Raw genomic sequence first — 21,743 nt, 5'->3', positions numbered from 1 at the left:
TGTTCTAATGGTAAATAAAGCAGCATTTAGATTCTGAACAAGATCCTGAACAAGGGCTTTCCACAGCAGCTTACTATCTATCCGAACGCCTAGGAACTTGAACTGTTCCCTCTCGCTTATAATATGCCCATTCTGTCTGATCAAAATATCGGTTCTTGTTGAATTGTGAGTTAGAAACTGTAAAACCTGAGTCTTACTGTGATTTAGCATCAAATTATTTTCCACAAGCCATGAACTTATTTCATGAACTACATTATTTGATACTGTTTCAATATTACACACAAGTTCCTTCACTACCAAACTGGTGTCATCAGCAAACAGAAATATTTTTGAATCACCTGTAATACTAGAAAATATATCATTTATATAAATAAGAAACAGCAGTGGCCCCAGCACCAACCCTTGGGGAACGCCTCACTTAAGTGCCCCATTGGGAATGAACATCACTACCACTCTCCATATTGCGGGGAATTACCTTCTGCTTTCTGTTCTTAAAGTAAGAGGCGAACCAATTGTAAGCTACTCCCTTACTCCATAATGGTCCAGCTTCTGCAGTAATATTTTGTGGTCAACAGTCAAAAGCCTTCGTTAAATCAAAGAAAACACCTAGCGTTCGCAACCTTTTATTTAATCCGTCCAAAACCTCACAGAGAAAAGAGAATATAGCATTTTCAGTTGTTAAACCATTTCTAAAACCAAACTGTACATTTGACAGCAAATTATGTGAATTTAAATGTTCCAGTAACCTTGTATATACAACCCTCTCGATAACTTTAGCAAACACCGATGGCATAGAAATAAGTCTATAATTGTCAACATTATCCCTGTCTCCATTTTTATAAAGTGGCTTCACTACCGAGTACTTTAATTGGTCAGGAAACCGACCACTCCTAAAGGAAAAGTTACAGATATGGCTAAGTACTGGGCTAACATACATAGAACAATACTTCAGTATTCTGCTAGATACCCCGTCATATCCATGAGAGTTCTTGGTCTTTAGTGATTTAATTATTAACTCTATCTCCCTCTTGTCAGTATCATGGAGGAGCATTTCAGGTAACAGTCTCGGAACACTTTTTTCTACGAGCGCTATATGATTCCCTGTTGGGACTAGTTTTCTATTTAGTTCACCTGCTATATTCAGAAAGCGATTATTAAATACTGTACATATATGCGACTTATCAGTAACAAGGACATTCCCACTACGCACTGATTCTATATCCTCGACCTGTCTCTGCAGACCAGTCACTTCCTTTACGACTGACCATACCTGAGACTTGGCTATTCTATCTGCATACCACATACTTTGCTCCGAGGGAGCCACGTCCGAGCTTGTATGGTGGGTGGCCAAACACTTTCCATCGAAAACGCTGCACGAGTGTCTTCATTACCCGTTTGTTTCTCTAAATCTGGACCCTTGTCACGTCGCCCATAACATAGAGGCTCGCTCGAGTGTGGTAGCAACGACTCGCTTAGTATATCGTTCTCTGGTGCGTGGGTCAGTTTCCTGCTGTGCTCAGCTACACGCGAATCGTAACTCACGTGTGCATCTGTTACTGCGCTCTACATGCCGACATAGCATGGCTACGAGCCAGCGCTGTTACCGCTGTACTCTACGGCAGTCTCCAAGCTACTTCGTCACATACATTAAAGATGTAATACTGTTACCTAAAATACCAGGTAGTGCCCCTACACTGCCAGCTCTCGACGCTGATCTGCAGTTCACTGTCTGTGCCAGAATGTTGGCTTCGATGCTGGGGCTTCACGTGAGTGGACATGAAAATCCGAGGGAGCCACGTCCGGGCTTGTATGGTGGGTGACTAAACACTTTCCATCGAAAACGCTGCACGAGTGTCTTTACTGTCCCTGCCGTGTGCGGCCGAGACTTCTCATTAAGCAGGTAATGCATGACAACTACGTTGTGTGGGCTACTCGAAATCGGGTAAAGTCTCTCACAGCCGCTCATGCTTGGCAGGAGACACTATTTTCGAGGCATCTTTACTTAGTCACTTTGCGCTCAGAACTGAAAAAACCGACGAGACGCGATCGACGGGCAAACTAGAGACACTGACCAACACATCTATGGAAAGTTTCGTGGGATGTTCACAGTGGTTTCCATTTCGCGTTCAATCGGACCGTACATTCCGAATAAATTTCACAGCTTGCTCTCTTGTACTGCACAATGTTGCGAAACATCTACAGAATGAAGATTTTGAAAATACTACATAGTATTCCTATGACGATGGCGATGGGGCAGCACGAACTGTAACACCTGTTCCTAAAAACATATATGTATTCCAAAGAAACAGACAGCGAAGGAGTCTAATGCGCTTTTGCACTTTTATAAAGATGTACTTTGCAAAGATAATATCGGGAAACTTTCCTTCCCAAAGAGCTACAATATTTTGGCCGCCTAAGTTAACCCGTGGCGCTTAATGATACTGAGTGGTAAACATGCGTCTTACAAATCAGATTAAGCTCATATAATTACCATAAACGGCAACAAAATTGGAATTTCTCTCTTCTCTACTGAAGTCGCTACCTAGTTTCCGTCCCTATGTGCAGGCTAATCTCAAGAACGGCTGCAAGAATTTTGATCAGATTTTCAGTACTGGATACACTGATCCAAGGGAAGATTTTTGTATACAATTTTTATAAACATTTCGTACAAATTGTCTGAATTACGGTGAATTAAAGTTAAGCTCTGAAAACTATGTAATTACCATCTACCGAAAAGCGGCTACAACACGAGAGAGCAGCAGTGCACTGAGTTATCAGAAAGCGTGACTAAATTTGCATTTGGTTTGGTGGTCTAGTGGTACAGTATCTTTGCTTAGCAACCAAACAACGCTAAAAATTCGAATCGATCTAAAAAATAATTTACAATACAGGTATATTATAAACATTTCAACGTTAAACTGTGTTAACCGACATGCAAAGGATCTCGACAATCAGCAAACACAGAAGTTCGTTTTTCCGCGGCAGCCATGTGGAACATGCTGGCTCTAGCTGTCAAAATGGTGAACACTTTTTTTAGTGTGCTCATCCGATCAACGCTTCGTGTTTCGGCGGAATTTCGGTTGTGACCAAAATTTCTTCGTCACTGAAGAAAATGGCTAACTCTGAACGAAAAATACTCCGGTGTTCTCGTTCGAGAAAGAAACTCGCTGGGTTCAAAGTACCGCCCTGGAAATTCACTACTGGCTAACGAAGATAACTGTAAAATATTGTGATTCTATACCCACAATGCAATTACATCCTGACAATTACTGTGACCTTGTTAAATTTCTTAGTCCGCTGATGGTTGATAAGCTGTTGGGGAATTGAGATAGTGTAGCTGAATTTGTGCACACAGACTGATCGAAAGGTAGTGTTTCTTTAGGAAAAGCTGATATCGCATACAAAACTGAGAGTGTTGAACGTCCCGGTCGAAGTTAGTGATCAGTTAATTAAAGATGCTCTTTCTAGATATGGAGAGCTAAAATCTGTAGTTAATGAAAGGTGGTCAAAACTGTAAAAACTGCAACGTTTCAATGGTATCCGGCCACTGGAAATGGAAATAAAGGCAAATATTCCGTCTCACATTCCTGTGGATGGTCACAAAGCTCACAAGGTATACCCTAGTCTGGGCGGGTCTCGACGTGTCATACCTGCAATGAATCAGGCCACTTCGCACAAGACAGTCAACCCTTTTTTTTTTTTTTTTTTTTTTTTTTTTAACGGTCAGTGGAGACAAAGCAGGTTTTTCTGACGTGCCCATGAAATCTGACAGATTTTCCTCCCTTAGGAAGAGAGACAATTGACAGATAACCTGTCCGTAAGTGCGATCTGAAAAATTGAAAAAAAGAGCGCTAGAAAAAAATGAAGACTGTTCAGATGACGACACCTCCCGCAGATCACATTCCGTCCGTAAACAGAAACAGTGTAATGCGAAAGAATCACAGGAAACACAGTACACACAAGTGAAACTGATGACATCAGCAGAGGCAACCCAGCCAATAACAGACGTCGATACAAAAGCAGAAGACATGGACGAAAACATAATAGTGCGTGAAACTGTGACGAGGATGTCGCGCTCAGAACAACAAAAAATGGTTCAAATGGCTCTGAGTACTATGAGACATAACGTCTGAGGTCATCAATCCCCTAGAACTTAGAACTACTTAAACCTAACTAACCTAAGGACATCACACAAATCCATGCCCGAGGCAGGATTCGAACCTGCGACCATAGCGGTCGCGCGGTCCCAGACTGAAACGCCTAGAACCGCTTGGCCACACCGGCCGGCCTCAGAGCAAAAGAAAGTTGTATAGCAGAAACATTCTCAGGTTGTGTTTGGACACATACAAAGTAACCCCAGTTGTAAAAGCAAATAAACAGACAAGAAAAACCACCAAACATGGAACTGTTGCGACAACTATGGAAACAACGCAAAACAACGCCACTTCGAAGCAAACACGGCGACTCAAGGTGGCCATCGACGCAAGATTAAATGGCAACTCAACCCAAATGTTTCTTGTAATCAAGGGAAACAAAAACCTGATATTGGCGACAGAAGTCTAAAAATTTACGTTGTGGGATAGTCACGGAAGGATCCCAAGACAGAAATTCAGAACGTATTAGTGACGCAAAACCCCTCAGTTCTGATGAAATCAACACCAAAAAGAGACATCTATGGTAATTTAAAAATTAAGTAATGTTTATTTCAGAAAATCTCGTTCCAAACTTCAGTGATAGCAGGATCTGTAATTTATTACCTTTGTCATTTAATAGTTAGTGTATTCATTTACTTCTTTATTATTTGAGTAGTCATTTATTTATTTTCTTGTTAATTTTCATATTTTTCTCCTTTAAAATGAAATTAAAATAACTCAAGCCTATACGATTACAGCTCCGAATATTAACAGGATAACTTTAGAACCAAAAGTTGCTGCTCTAAAAGAAAATTTATAAGACTCGGGGACAGGTATACCCTTGTTGCAAAAAGTAGTGATGTCTAATTTTATGATTTCAGGCTATGTTGAAACACTAAACGTTTCACTTGAAACAAAGGGAAGGACTGCCATTTTAATAAGAGAAGGGATACATGTTTCCGAAACTTAAAGATTGTCAGAACAATAGCCATATAAGTTTTTGACTTCACTCTCATTAATCTGTATGATTTTTCATAAACCTCCAATAAAACGGATAAGGCAAGACTATTAAAGAAGAAACCATTTGTTTATTACAAAGAATTCCGAGAGACCTTTCAATTGAAGATTATTTTAGCTGTGTTTTAAACAGGAAAGATCGCACTCCGAAGTTTAATGACTCTAATGACGTAAAGCGTCCAGTCACTGACTTAAAACTTAAGGACGCCTGGGAAATTAAATGTTCTACATTCTCTGAGTTCACATATGTGGTTCCACAGCCCTGTTGTAGAACCGACGGAATCTATGTGCACAAAGTGTGGAAAGATCTTTGATTTAAGCTGAACCAACTCTCGTGTATTTCACTGACTACTGCATCATATTAGCCTGCATCAATCGTAGGACGCAACGGAATCAACTGGTCACAAATCAATGGAACCTAAACATATTATTATAGCAAAGAAATTGACTTAGAAGACAGCCTGAACTAAGCATGAGCATTATGCCTACTCTCGACTAATAGACATATAGCAGTGATAGGTGCAACAAGGCGAAACCAAAGTTGAGGCAAGATATTATTCAATATAGTCAACAACTCTCTGGAAACATGAAAAAAGACATGGAATTTTATTATGCGCTCCTGAGGAACTTGCACGATCAAGGCAAACGAGTCCAACATTCGCTTGGAAGACATTAAAAAAATCAAGGCCAAATTGCTAAGCATTAAGAGAAAGCAGACGGAAGGACTGAAATTAAAATCCAAGGTCATGGCTGCACTGGAGGATGAAACTTGTTCTCTGTATTATCTCCTGAGACACGCCAAGAGTAGATGACGAACCTTGATTGATGAACCACGAACTAAGAATAGCACAGTCCTCACATCTCGGAGAGTGATAATGGAGTTTTCTAGCTATTATGAAAACTTCTATTCCGCAGGACGGATTTGCAGAGACCCTTGAAGAGTTATGAAAGGTACTGGAACATACTCTGTTAGAATTTTACTGAGGTGGCGAATAAAATTATTCAGGGAAAGCCAATACCTAGTGAATTCAAAATGAATACAGTAATATTAGCCCCGAAGAATAAGCAAACAAAAACGTAAAAAAAAAATTCCTGCTTAATTCTGGCTATAAAATAATCTTAAGCCTCATAAATAGCGGACCTTAGCATTTTGGCAAAAAGATTGTAAGTCATCATCAGTCATTTGCTCCTGGCAGAACCATATTTCAAAGCACAGCATAATGTGGAGATGTAATACAGTAACTCTCGTGATCAACATAAAAGGCACACCCATGTTTAGTGATTTTCATAAAGCCTTTGACAGGGTGGACCATAGGTTTATTATTGAAACTATGAGGAAGAGAGATTTTCACGAATGAGTTCTAAATGTATTTAAGAAAGGTGCGACAGGAATCAGTGCTAATACATCAGTACATTGTCAGAAAGTGAAGTAGATACAGTTAAGACGTGGAGTACCGCAATGAAGGCCACTGTCTACGCTGTCATTTGTTCTTTACTTACAATTAGATACGTTCCTCCGTAATGTTGGTGCCAGAGTAACAGTAATAACATTGTCAGGACACCAGACAGTCGTAAGAACGTATGCCGGTGGTGTAGGGTCGTACTGAGAAACGATTATGATATTTCCAAATCAGAAATAATTATTGAAAAGTACTGTCTTGTGTCGGGAGCAAACAGTAACGAAAATAGAAGTAAACTTTTAAATCAACGGGGCTTCCACCGGATTAACATAGAATGAGCAAAGGTAGTCAGTCCTTGTAAAGCACTTGGAACAACTCTGACTCTGGCGCAAGCTATTGACTGGAGAAATACGTCTGGGCAAATTCAAGGAGTCGTAAGAGTATCTACCCCGTAATATGGACAAAGCGCAGAGAAGGAAAGTAATTAACAACTGCACTTTCTCGAAAGCCTACCACAACACGGCGCAACTGTTCACGTTATCCAAAATGTCAGCCTGGAAGATTATGTCAGCCGTCACCAACTACCTATGGAAAGGAGAAGAATGCGGGATAGACACAAGAACGGGCACCCTACATCCCAAATATAGATATTTAGGATTATCTGACAGAAAAAACAATGCCTCTGCACTTTTCATAAAAAGGACCGCTGCTGTTCTAAAAGAAAATGCAGACAGCATTACACCTACAATATTTAAAATTCTCAGGCTCGAATGTCTACAAGCACTGGTAGATGTGCAAATAATAACCGACGGCTCCAGCATATAAGGACATGTTTTGTGGCAGTAAGATACCTCAACAATTAGGGATGGGAATAGCCGACCGGTTAAAATCGATACCGGTATTTCGGTTCTGAACAACCGGAATTGTTTGGCATTTCTTTGGTCTCTGTTATAAGAGGCATATTTTATTTTTTACTAACACTGAGTGAAAAAAACCAAAATATAAATTAGCTATAGCAGCTGTGCTAAAATTTTCCGTTTCTAAACAAACCTTTTTTAAAAAATGAGAAATTTTTATGCGAAAAATTAGTTTGGTTTGAAATATTGCGTTATTATGAAAATGGGAACAGCGAGCAGTGCTGTTGTAACAACAATACCAACAGAAATGAGCAACAAATGAATGACATAAGAACCAGCATTACTATAACAGTAATGTCCCTTTTGTCGTGTGTACGTGCCGTCTCCTACAGAGTATCTCTGATTTCGCCGCTCACCCCTTACGTGTTTTCTATTTGGTTTGATTTAATCTGAAAAAATTTCAACTCGAGAGGATTACGTTAACCCATGCCGACTAGAGCGACAAATTTTCGTATTGCGAATTTTAGGTTTTGTAGTTTTTCGTCAGTGTAAAAGTTATTGAGGTCTGATAAAAACACAATTAAATACATTTTTTTTACTTTTTAGGATGTGTTTACTGTTCTTGAGAATATTTTCTCTTTCTTGCAATCCGTGTATAGCTTACGATGTTCTTGAACACAACACAGTACTCCTTTTGCTCATCTACTGTCAGTAGTCCTTGAAAATATTGCACTATTTCAAAACACCTTTTAGCAGACTCATTAACAGCTTTTAAATAATTAATTATCCCTTTAGCGTCTAAATATGAATCACTGATCGCCCATGTCGAGGGGATTCTTGAGTAAAACTAATATGCATGATTTTCGGGCAAGATAATAGATTTTTGGTCTTGCTTGAAATGCAGTCAGTTAATGTTCTTTTTCATATTGAGATGATATTGAATTAGGAGATGTAAACTAACGAATTAAAATCAGTAATAAATTGTAGGCTAATCAAAATAATATGAAACTGATTATACAACTGTCCATCCAATTCTCCACAAAAAAGGAACAACCTTTTACATTTGTAGATTGTCTCTGTCGAAATTTGCTACCTGTTTGACTTTGATTACTTCTACGTTATCATCAAAGAGCGATAAGACGGTTTACTGTTCTGATAAATACCACAAATGGGGAGTAAATTTCCGTATACCTGCTTTTGAAGTCGTGGAATCTTTCTTGTCCTATTATTTCAGATCTTTTAAAAATCAGAGCTCCAGATGAGGAGCTTTTACGTCCCCACTGCACTAACGCCACGGATTGACATAAACACGTACAATGAAAAGAGAGAAATGTCACAGTGCATTTTTCTTTTCAATGGATAATTCAGATTATGATCCCAGTAGAAACATTTTAAGCACTAAACTGCTCTTGCTATCTATCTTACCTGATGAACTGCTCAAAGTGGGTATATTTTCACTTTATTCCAAAGTCCTCTCTCAAACTTATTACGCAGAGTTCTGAAAGTTCACGGTATCACTTCTCACTATTTGACTCGTTCGAAAACAAATCCACAATATTTTTGCTGCTTTGAAAATTACTGACATTGATATATTCCTAATTTTCTATCAAATGGTTAAAAATTGGTATTTCAGGACTGCCTGTTACATCACGGTACTCTACATTCAAATACACTTTTAAAATAAGTTTATATATGTGATGATGGCATGGGAAACAAAACTCACTCTCCTATCTGTGTTCACGTAATTCCCATTAAGATGGCTAGTGTTTGAGGCAGTTGTGTCGCTGCACAGAATTTTTATATTGTCATCAACACCACAGTATGTTAATGTATTCCAAACAGCGTTCTCCTGCTCTTTATCAGAACTATTCAGTAACTTTGAAACGTCAGTAATTTTCCAGTAATAAAATCTTTGGTGCCTCGCTCCCCAACTGTTCTAAGAAGTACTTTCTACAAAATTTCATCTCAAATTGATCTGATTCTTCAGATGACGAAGGAAGTAGTGCAGGAGATGTAGAAGTAGACGCTGTGCACCTTTGTTTCTCTTTGCCTTTTCTCTTCTTCCAGTTTCTCTACCTCGATCTTTCTTTTTTATCCGCAAGTATTCAGCCTACTCCTGCAAAGTAGTCTTTCTGTGGAAGTAAGAACATCCTGTCTTCTTCCAACTTGATTGTTTGTAGAGCACTGGCGTGTGTGATATCGAATAAATTCTCCAAATCATCTATCACGGCACTCAAACACATCTTGGCACTTTTTTCGATGCTTGCAGTTTTCTGCACTCCGAATGCAAGCTAATAACTTTTTGTGAGCAATGCTGAATAGCTCTTGTCGGAATTCTTGCTTTCTTCCAAAATGAAATGCACTTCCGAGGCACTAGACTACCACTTTCACTTACGGTTAATTTTACTTCTCTGATTGATGGTAATTTGTGTCCAGTTATTTGGTGTTACATATCTCCTACTAAAAACACACTTTCCTTGTCACTGCGTAACTGATGTGACATCTTACTTCATAGACAGCGACTGGTAAATACGTGCGACGCGATCGGTAACAAATAAACTGCTGACTGCACTGCACTTGTTCGCACTGAGATGCTGAGGTGACGTCAGCGAGACATCTGCGAACATTTGCGCTCAAAATTTTGAACAGATCTTTTTTACAGTCATTCAACAGTACCGGAGGATGAGAGCTCAAAAATATTGAAGTCGGGAAATAAAGGGATACCCTAGCGTGCAGTCAAGGCCCAACTGATCTTCACGATAGTTTCTCAAAAATGGCTCTGAGTACTATGGGACTTAACTTCTAAGGTCATCAGTCCCCTAGAACTTAGAACTACTTAAACCTAACTAACCTAAGGACATCACACACATCCATGCCCGAGGCAGGATTCGAACCTGCGACCGTAGCGGTCGCGCGGTTCCAGACTGAGGCGCCTAGAACCGCTCGGCCACACTGGCCGGCGATAGTTTCTCGCTCTCGTTGCCAAACACCCGTTGTATTGCCGAATGACACCAACCGAAGCCTGAAAATATTTTTACGAAGGATAATGCTTCATTTGCTTTAGAAAATTAAAAATTTTTCTCCCATTTGTATTAAATAATAAAAGAGAAAGTAAATTATGATATCAGTAATAAATTAAAAACTTAACATCAATAAATATTGAAAGCAGCTGATCTGGTGCTTGTGCCTACATAATATGCCTTTATCTACTTGAAGACCTTTAAAACGGACAAATTAATATCAGGAATGTCAGTTTTCACCCTTCTGCACTGACTATTCGTAATGCCTAAATAGTGGTATGAGCTCCGATTGTAACATGATTTTTGAGCAGAGTTTCAAAAGTTACAATCAATAGAAGAATACTGGTGATTTTTTGTAGTATTCAGCTACCTATCACTATTCGAGAAAATCAGCAAGCGGTGAATGGACTACGCTTTCATTAAGTTGCCTACTTAATTAATTATTTTGATTCCACGTATGTGGAAACTGACAGTCAACATTTTTCTATTTTTGTTCGATCCCTATGCTTATTGCAGGAAATTTCGGAATAAGAAACCGAAAATCAGATATTTCAGAATCCGGTTATTTTGAGTGCTTTTAACAGTCAGGCTAAACTTGCGTGGAAAAAACTGATGTAACCGAAAAACGGTTGTTTCAGCAATAATCGTTATCCCTAACAACAAAGCGATCACTACTTCGCAACAGATAACCTCCAGAGACGGAAAGAAACATGAAGGGAGAAGCAAAATAGAAAGCAAATACTCAGATATCGAATGGGATGCTACATGGAAAATTATCAACATAGATGGACTTTCATTGAAATACTTACAGCAAGGTACGAAACTGCAAATAATATATTCATCACTATTGAAAGGCTGAATGCAATCGGGATTAGCCAAACAAAATTGTGACAGAAATGTAATCTTGGGGATGCAGTAGCACATAGGTTTACATGTGCTAGCAATATACAAAACTGGCAAAGGCTCAGAGATCAGCTAGCTTTTCTTACGAGATCTTCAACAGACCACTCTGTACCAACAATGCTCTGCAGGTCGCAGGCTCGATACCTTCCACACCAAAAAACAATGCCATTCATGCCATTCATTGGTTAATGGACAGTATATGAGCTCCGTCATTAATGATATGGAAATGACAATATAATGAATTCCACCTGTGTATGAAGTGCGAATTACATGGAATTGTCAAGTTCTCACACCGCAAAAAGAGCTATGGAAACACGCTTAAAACTGTTTTTGAAGGAATGGCCATAGGATAACAACAGCAACCATTTAAGGACTATGTGACAAGTTCTGTGAAATTTTCCAAATTGTGTTTTAAATCTACATCTAAAGGCAGTTCAGGCAACACATACATCAATGTAGCATAGTGGATATGTTACGCAAGAATACGTTAAAATTTGTTCATGTTGTAGATATAAACACTGGCCGATATTGCCTCTTATTTATTTGTCTGTTTATTTAATATAAAAAATCAATTCTTTGAGTAATAGAAGAATCTGAAGATCATTTGATAGTGACTGAGTTTGTCTCAACTTTTGTACAACATTGTAATTCATTGGGTTTCAGTACAATAAAAAAGGTGATAGTGTGTTCGGCTAGGAGCCGAAAGGTTGCAGGATCGAATCCCGCCCGTGTCAATTTTTTTTTTGCACGTTGCCTTTCAATCTAGCATTCATCTCTCAACGATGTGGAGAGTTGCTAGAAACGAAATGTGGCTCGGATTCAAAGTTGCTCTTCAGTTCCACTTTTCCCTGTTTCATAACTGGCTGTGGATATTCAGGTCGCTTAAGAGACATCCAATTAACTGTAATCGTTTCAGAACAACTGTCTAGCGAAAAAAACATGCGAGTCCAATCCATGCGTTTTTTTTATTATGTATGCACAGAGTACAACGTAGCATTAAGTCTTTTACAGAAAGGAAGTTTCGTAACAGCGTAGTAAATGACCCAGCTACAGCAATTCCTGTTTCCCTCGAGTCAACCATAGACGCAAACACGATTCTCTGCATGGTGGAACGAAAGATATTATTTGTTCTGACACTTTCATATTATACAGAAGACAGGTAAACGAACTTCCCCTGGCGAAAATAAAATTTAGGCCTCCTAAAGTTTCTCTGCCTCGTGATGACTGGGTGTTTTGTGCTGTCCTTAGGTTAGTGAGGTTTAAGTAGTTCTAAGTTCTAGGGGACTGATGACCATAGATGTGAAGTCCCATAGTGCTCAGAGCCAGCCTCCTGAAGATCAGAAAGACACAGGCACGATCTTCTTGATTGGAATTCGGAGATCTCTTGCGGATGAATACACAGTATTTCGAAATACTTCCACAGATTGTTCAGGGACGCATTTTGAAATATGACAGCAATTTCAGACGGCCAATTTCTGCTTTCCTCAGATTACCGGTCGCCATCCGCACTCTTAATTCACTGAAATTTCTTCGAAGATCGGACGGTGAGTTGCTCTACTTGAAGTATCGTAATAAATATGACCAATAACGAAAGGATAGCCACCTCGCTATCAGGCTGTGCTGTGAGACCTACAACTGTAAATAACGAAATAATTGTAACCGATAGTTTACTTGCACTCGTTTGAGAACAACTACGTAACAAAACTACATGCTAATTCAAAATATGTGGTGTTTTATTTTGTATACTTGATGTAAAGAACTTCAGCAACTTTACCTCGTTTACATACAATACGTTCTTTCAGCAGCGCATCGGCTGACTCAACTTTGTTTGAATCAAACCTACACGTGGACACGATTCTTTGATTCATTTTTTATTTATTTATTTTTTTTTTACTCGGAGAAGAAGTCTGCCATAAAAAGTCCACGACAAGGAATTGTGGCAGTGAGTCCCAACAATGCATTACAGTGCGTACTAAGCTTCACAAGAGGAGTGCTGCAAAACGAGTTAAACACGTAGATTTTTTTCTTTTATTTGTTCCACGACATCCAGCCTTCGATACATATTGAATGACTTACACACACACACACACACACACACACACACACACGATTCACATTGCTGTGCTCCGGTTACTGGCATTAGATGTCACTCCAAAAGCCAATTAAATATGGAACACATAACATTCATACCTCCAGAAAACTTTGCTGGCGTGCGCTGCTTACATCGCGTAGGTTATGTGAAAGTGATGATATTCTCTTACTTAATGCTGCTCTCTGAAATTTATTTGTGGTACCGAACAAAATGCCAGTCAAGAAGTCTGGCCGTAGTTACTTAATGGTGCCAGTCTACAAATATAAGCAATTGAATGTAGGTTCTAAACTCATTCTACAATTTTTTACTGAAATAAAACATGAATAATGATCTAACCAGAACAACGTTCACCAACGTTTAATGGTACAGATTACTAATACAACAAAACAGCAACAACAACTACTACTACTACTGCTACTACTACTACTACTAATAATAATAATAATAATAGTGCTTGTGATACAGAGATATGGAGAGAACATTTTGTTTTTCGCGTCGAAAACAAAGTTCCAAAATTATGCTTATGGGGTAGTCGTGATTCATTTTGTTTGCCTAATAAAAACTGAAACTAAATCCTACCACTTGACTTCGTGTGCTCTATAGGCGATGATGTTAATATGGAAGGTACAAGCCCCAGTGTCACTGCTCCTAAAATAACGATTTGGAAAAAACTAGTTGTAATACACTTTTATTTAAACATTGCGGAATGTCTGTAATTTGTTTAACTTGTATCAAAATAAATATTAGTAATACCACAGTCTATATTTTAGCTGGAATCTGGTTCACTGAGCAATTACCATCTCCCAAATGTTTAAAACAACTGGATTATTTCCTGCTCTGTTCCTCCCGTATTCTTTTTTAGCCTGGTTTTCATGATACTAACTTTCTATAAAAACTGTTTTCTGTTGATTTGTGTTTCGAAATTAGTTGCTAATAAGTTAATTTCTTTTTCAGCTGCTCCCTTTTTCTTCCTTTTTGCCTTCGAAAGATGTGATTTCTCTGAAAATTGACGATGCGTTTCAAAAATTCAAATGGTTCTAAGCACTATGGGACTTAACATCTGAGGTCATCAGTCTCCTAGACCTAGAACTACTTAAACCTAACTAACCCAAGGACATCACACACAGCCATGACTGAGGCAGGATTCGATCCTGCGACCGTAGCAGCAGCGCGACTCCGGACTGAAGCGCATAGACCGCTCGGCCACCGCTCGGCCGGCAAGTTTCAAAAGCTGTTGTTAAAAACACTAGTGTTCTTTCCGCACATATGAAGCTTTCATCTGAATCGGATGAAGACATCTTTAATCGACAAGACACACCTGCTCATTTACAACAGATAAAGTGAGGGGAATTTTTACGACCAATAAAAAAGGTAAGTCAGATGCGCGCGTTCACACAACAAATGTGGTTGACGAGGCAGACGAAGAACATCGCTAGATGCTTTTGCTGTTGCGTTAAAAGTAAAAAGTGGGAGAGAAAGGTGAAAGTTTGAAACGTGTACGTTTCATATGTATTCATTACCAGCGATGGCGAGGCATGACAGAATCTCTGACCACAGAGTTATTTATCGTGTCTAGTCTGCGCTTGACTGCGCGAGAGTTCAGTTGTGAGTTGGACTCAGTCGAAGTTGTGTGTGAGGAGTCGGCGGGCGTCGACATGGGTCTCTGGTCACGGTTCGGGACGAGGTATATTGTTAAATAAGGTAATGAAGCAGCATTGCGCTCAGCCAATAACATCAGTTAATTGTAATTAATTTGTTCAAGAAATGCCCCAATAATAATTTTGTTTACAATCATTTTTAAGAAAAGAATCATTCAATTGAAACAATATTTCCTATGGTTTTCCTCCCAGAATCAATTTATCAGATTAATTATTGCACAGGGCCTAAGGTCAGCGCTGCTGCCCTATTATTGTGGGTTTAATGACTAATGTTCATTTCTCAATTTTTGTGTTGAGTTTACATTGGGACATTATTTTTCAATATTTTTGTAGCGAAGGTACAGTGGCTTTTATTTCAATTTAACGATGTTTTATGGGAGCTTAACAACATTTGGGTCATTATTATTCAGTAGTCTTGTGGGGAACTAACTTTTGGCACGTTTTCATTATCATTGAGTTTTCTTTTGTTTTTGCTGGGAAGTCACACTTTGGCTCTATTTCGATTAACATTCATACTGTCTTGTAAAAATCTGCTGGGAGGTTACGTTTAGCACGATGTCCATTAACATTTAAATATAAATCTCTTTAATTTCTGTGGGGAGGTTACAAGTTATTCATATAAGTTGAAGCAGAAGACCCTTCTTCCTTTTGCTTGCAAGTAAATGCTGCCAGTATTATCTTCCGATTCTGAGCTGAGTTTTATTCAAACTACCCATTGCTGCTGTGTGCACCGTCGATGCATTTACGATATTCTAAAGTCGATCTTTTGTTTAGTGCTATGGGCAGTTGGCTGCTTCTTTAGAATTACAGAAAATTTGCAAGACCGAAGTTTCCAATGAATCTGAGGTGAGTCAGGCTGCTGACAGAACGTATCAGAGCAGCTAGCGCAAGGCCAAATGAAGGAGAAAAAAAGAGGTGGCTGGTTGCCCTCAGCAGTAGCACTTCCTCTGCTGCCTAGCGTGCGGGAGGTGCACACATCCGCTGTTACGTACACTCACATGCATATTTGCTGACTGACGTGATGAGGTGAAACGGGATACACATGCCTGGCCTACTGACATGAAAGCCCGTTACTAATAAGATTAGTAAATGGTATAAAGAAAGCAATAAAAAGGATTTGTCTGTGGATGCAAAGATCGAAAACACAACGCAAAACGGTGAAAAATGCTGGTCTGTATGTAGCTGAAATGATAACGCTAGCAAGACATAGTACATAACAACTGGAGAACGAGGACAGAAAAAACATGCGGAAATTGCTGGACCCTATTAGAGTTGGTGAAAGAGGGGTGCAAAGACTTAGGTAAGAACTTTACTGGAGCATGAGAGCAATATCAGACTGCAAAGGGCAAGATTTTCGTGACATGTGATCAGGATCGATGTGGATAGAATGACGAAATGGGGTGTGGGATTGATCGGATTGGACAAGAGGAATGACAGAATCCAAGGGAGCTGTTGAGCTCAGGAAGGAATGGTCCGAATTGGGGTTCAGTTTGAAGAGAAAGTAAATTGGAGAATCAGGCACAATGTGTTAGAGATAAAGGATAGATGGGGTACAGGAAAAGGATAGCGAATGATTAGTGGAGCAGAATACCATTGAAGAACTTGGAAGAAAAGCAGGAAACGAAAAGTTAAATGGTGAAGAAGTTCTGGAAGAAGCAAAAAACGCAATCTATCAAGGGGCTGCCCTTGGTCCTCCAGAGGGAATCGTGAAAGGAGAAGGAGAAGAAGAAGAAGAAGTAGATGGCAAAATCATAATTTTATGATCTTATTGCTTGTATCTTGTTTTTCCTTCTGTTGTTTCTAGAGAAGCGATGGCAGAATTTTTGTTACATTTTGCACGACATACACACTTCTGGAAAAACTATTGTATTGATCAAAATTCTAAACACGGATACTTTTGATACCTGATTTTAAGTTCTCTCACAAAGGTAAGAATAATTGTTTAAATTACTGAATTCGTGACACTCTATATGTATTTTCCTGATAGACATCGAAAGAGACAGTAGAACAGAGCAAGCAGCTGTTTTCTGGACGGTACAGTCTACACTCTAAAGAAAAAATAGAAACAAAGTTATGAAAATAACGTCATGAAAGACAACGTGAGGTAATTTAACTTTATAGCACATGTTTAGCTACAATAGGTACTTGATCATACACGGTGCAGGTCACCTGAACAACCAAGTACTGTAGTCCAAATAAAGAAACCGTGAGAGACTATGAATAACGCCAAGTTCGTAATGTTCAGAAGGGACAATAGGGACTTACCGAATGAGGCAGTGCAATTGTTAAGACAGTGTCCTCATATTCAGGAGCCTAGATTTTCTCTGTCCCGCTATCCTGATTAGGATTTTGCATGGTTTTCCTGGGCCGCTAAGGCAAATCCCGGGATGGTTCTTTAACCGCATAGACTAGCTGTCCTATCCTCATAAAGCATGTTACGTATGCTGCGTGTTGTTTATTTTGCCCTCTTAATTTGCTCTGCATTACCTTGACAAATCCTACATCATTGTGATATGATCCTTGGATGAATAAAGATAGATAAATAAATAAAATGTAAGTTTTAGATTTGAAATCCAGTCTGGTCAGTAAACACTATCTGATCAAAAATATCCGAACACCCTTACGCAATTTGGAATTGACTACTAGATGCCCCGAGAGGCAGGCCCGCCGGTATAGAATGAGGCAGGGACTATTGCGTTGTCAACAGAGAAGCAAAGTCTGCAGCTCGTGGTCTTGCGGTAGCGTTCTTGCTTCCTGCGCACGAGGGCCCAGGTTCGATTCCCAGCGGGGTCAGGGATTTTCTCTGCTTCGTGATGACTGGGTGTTGTGTGTTCTTCATCATCATTTCATCATCACTGACGCGCAAAGTCGCCGAAGTGGCGTCAACTAAAAAGGACTTGCAATACGGCAGCCGAACTTCCCTGCATGGGGCCTCCCGGCCAACAATACCATACGATCATTTCATTTCAGAGAAGCAGAAACAGCAGAATGGATCGATCGAGAGTTTTCAGTGGCTTCGAATGTGGACTAGTCACTGGATATCAGCTGAGTAACAAATCGGCCAGGAAAATTTCAATCCATCTAAAGCTACCCAAGTCGACTGTTGGTGATGTGACTGTGAAGCGCAAACGCGAAAGAACAACCACACAAAAACCAATGAGACATATCTCATTTACTTACGGTCGGGAACCGTCGAACGTTGCGGAGGGTGGTTGTGAAGTCAACAGAAGGAATCACTCCTGAGTTCCGAAGTGCTATCAGTAGTTCAGGAAACACAATGTCTGTGCGAAGAGAGTAAAAAGAATGGGGTAGAATGCATTTTTGTTGTCAGTGCTAAGAGACTCCCGAGGCTTTGTAAAGAGCGACGCCACTGGGAGTCGATGACTGGTTACGAATGATTTGCAGTGCAGAACCACTCAGTACCCTGCCGCAGTCCGACGGAAGGGTTTGGGTTAGGCGAATGCCTAGAGAGCGTTAGCTGCTCTCGCGTGTAGTGCCAACAGTGAAGTACAGAGGAGATGACGTCACGGTATGGGGACAGTGTGCGGTACGCATTATTTCGTCTAGTCTAGTCTTCTCGGTGTATACGGGAGCGATACGTAGTGGGCAGTATATATGCCAAGGTTCCTTACTTAACGCTGGTTCTTGGAACACTGTTAAGTGCGTTTACACGGATAGTAGACGTACATCTACATCTACACGAATACTCTGCAAATCACATTTAAGTGCCTCCCAGAGGGTTCATCGAACCACCTTCACAGTTCTCTATTATTCCAGCCTCGTATAGCGCGCGGAAAGAACGAACACCTATATCTTTCCGAACGAGCTCTGATTTCCCTTATTTTATCGTGGTGATCGTTTCTCCCTATGTAGATCTGTGTCAACAAAATAGTTTCGCATTCGGAGGAGAAAGTTGGTGATTAGAATTTCGTGAGAACATTCTGTCGCAATGAAAAACGCCTTTCTTTTAATGATATCCAGCCCAAATCCTGTATCATTTCAGTGACACTCTCTACCATATTTCGCGATAATACAAAACGTGCCGCCCTTCTTTGAACTTTTCCCATGTACTCCGTCAGTCCAATCTGGTAAGGATCCCACACCGCGCAGCAGTATTCTAAAAGAGGACGGACAAGTGTAGTGTAGGCAGTCTCCTTAGTAGATCTGTTACATTTTCTAAGTGTCCTGTCAATAAAATACAGTCTTTAGTTGGCCTTCCCCACAACATTTTCTATGTGTTCCGTCCAATTTAAGTTGTTTGTAATTGTAATTCCTAGGTATTTAGTTGAATTTATGGCCTTTAGATTTGACTGATTTATCATGTAACCGAAGTTTAACGAATTCCTTTTAGCACTCATGTGGATGATCTCACACTTTTCGTTATTTAGGGTCAACTGCCAATTTTCGCACCATTCAGATATCTTTGCTAAATCGTTTTGCAATTTGTTTTGAGCTTCTGATGACTTTTTTAGTAGATAAACGACAGTGTCACCTGCAGACAACCGAAGACGGCTGCTCCAATTGTCTCCCAAATCGTTTATATAGATAAGGAACATCAAAGGGCCTATAACACTACCTTGGGGAACGAAAGAAATCAATTCTGTTTAACTCGGTGACTTTCTTTCAGTTACTACGAACTGTGACTTTTCTGACAGAAAGTCACAAATCCAGTCACATAACTGAGACGATATTCTATAAGCAAGCAATTTCACTATAAGCCGCTTGTGTGGTACAGTGTCAAAAGCCTTCTAGAAATCCAGAAATACGGAATCGATCTGAAATCCCTTGTTAATAGCACTCAACACTTCATGTGAATAAAGCACTAATTGTGTTTCGCAAGAATGATGTTTTCTAAACCCATGTTAACTGTGTGTCAATAGACCGTTTTCTTCGAGTTAATTCATAATGTTCGAACACAATATATGTTCCTGAATCCTGCGGCTTATCGACGTTAATGATATATGCCTGTAATTAAGTGGATTACTCCTATTACCTTTCTTGAATATTGGTGTGACCTGTGCAACTTTCCAGTCTTTGGGTACGGATCTTTCATCGAGCGAACGGTTGTATATGATTGTTAAGTATGGAACTAATGCATCAGCATACTCCAAAAGGAACCTAATTGGTATACAGTCTGGACCAGAAGACTTTCTTTTATTAAGTGGTTCAAGTTGCTTCAATACTCCGAGGTTATTTACTTCTACGTTACTCATGTTGGCAGCTGTTCTCGATTCGAATTCTGGAATATTTACTTCGTCTTCTTTTGTGAAGGCATTTCGGAAGGCTGTGTTTAGTAACTCTTCTTTGGCAGCACTGTAATATCTCCATTGCTATCGTTCAGACAAGGCATTGATTGTTTTTTGCCACTAATATACTTCACATACGACCAGAATCTCTTTGGATTTTCTACCAGGTTTGGAGACAAAGTTTCGTTGTGGAAACTGTTATAAGCATCTCGCATCCAAGTCAGCATTAAATTTCGAGCTTCTGCAAAAGATCGCCAATCTTGGGGATTCTGCGTCTGTTTAAATTTGGCATGTTTGTTTCGTTGTTTCTGCAACAGTGTACTAACCTGTTTTGTGTACCAAGGAGGATCAGCTCTGTCGTTTATTAATTTATTTGGTATAAAAGTCTCAAACGCTGCCGATACTATTTCCCTGAATTCAAGCCACATCTTCAATAGCGTGCCTGCTTGGGTTTTTCGGCTCCTTCATCTACATCTACATCCATACTCCGCAAGCCACCTGACCTTCACGACATTCTCCCGCGGGTTACCATTCATGCTGCCCCTTTCAGTGTCCTTGATTCGTATTAAGACCACCGTGGGGCCCGCATCTGGCTTAGTTACGATGTTTTTTCTCTCTTTTGGGTTATCATTCTTCCGACTGATTCCATGTGGCCCACCACCAATCCCTCACCTGCGCCAACCTCTTCAGCTTAGAGTAGCACTTGCACCAGAATTCTCAGTTGTTTGTCGGATGTGTTCCAATCTCTTTCTTTCCTTACAGTTTTTATAATCTACAACTCTCTCTAGTACCACGGAAGTAATTCTCGAATATGTATCTTCTCATCCTAACCTTCCTTCTTGCCACTGTTTCCCACATACTCCCTTCCACGCAAATTCTACGGAGAAATTCTTCATTTCTTATTAGTTCACCAAATTTTCAACAACCTTCTACAGCAACACATCTCACACCCTTCGATTCTCTTCTTTTACAATTTTTACACAATTCACCATTCACTTCCATTCGATGCTGTGCACCATGCGTACTTTCCCAGAAATTTCTTCCTCAAAGTAAGGTCGGTATTTGATACAAATGGACTTATTTTGGCCGCGAATGAACTCTTTGCTTGTGATAGTCTGCTTTGTAAGTTCTACTTGCTTCGTCTGTTATGTGTTATTTTGCTCCAAACATAGCACTTCGTGGTCCCCATTTCTGATGTGAAGTTTATCGCTAATTTAATTTCTTCTACTCCTGAAAACTTTCGTCTCTCTTCGGTTTACTTTCAGTGCACAGTGTGTGCCCGTTAGACTGTTCCTTCCTCACTTTCGCTGGCGATAGTAATCTCACTATTGATACAGTTTCACCTTGAATTTTATTCCCACTTGTGAACCTTTGTTTTACCTTCCTTCTTCGACTTACAGATTGAACAGTGGGGGTG

Source organism: Schistocerca americana, chromosome 4, assembly GCF_021461395.2.
Source record: "Schistocerca americana isolate TAMUIC-IGC-003095 chromosome 4, iqSchAmer2.1, whole genome shotgun sequence".
NCBI lineage: Eukaryota > Metazoa > Arthropoda > Insecta > Orthoptera > Acrididae > Schistocerca > Schistocerca americana.
This window is presented reverse-complemented; position numbering follows the sequence as displayed.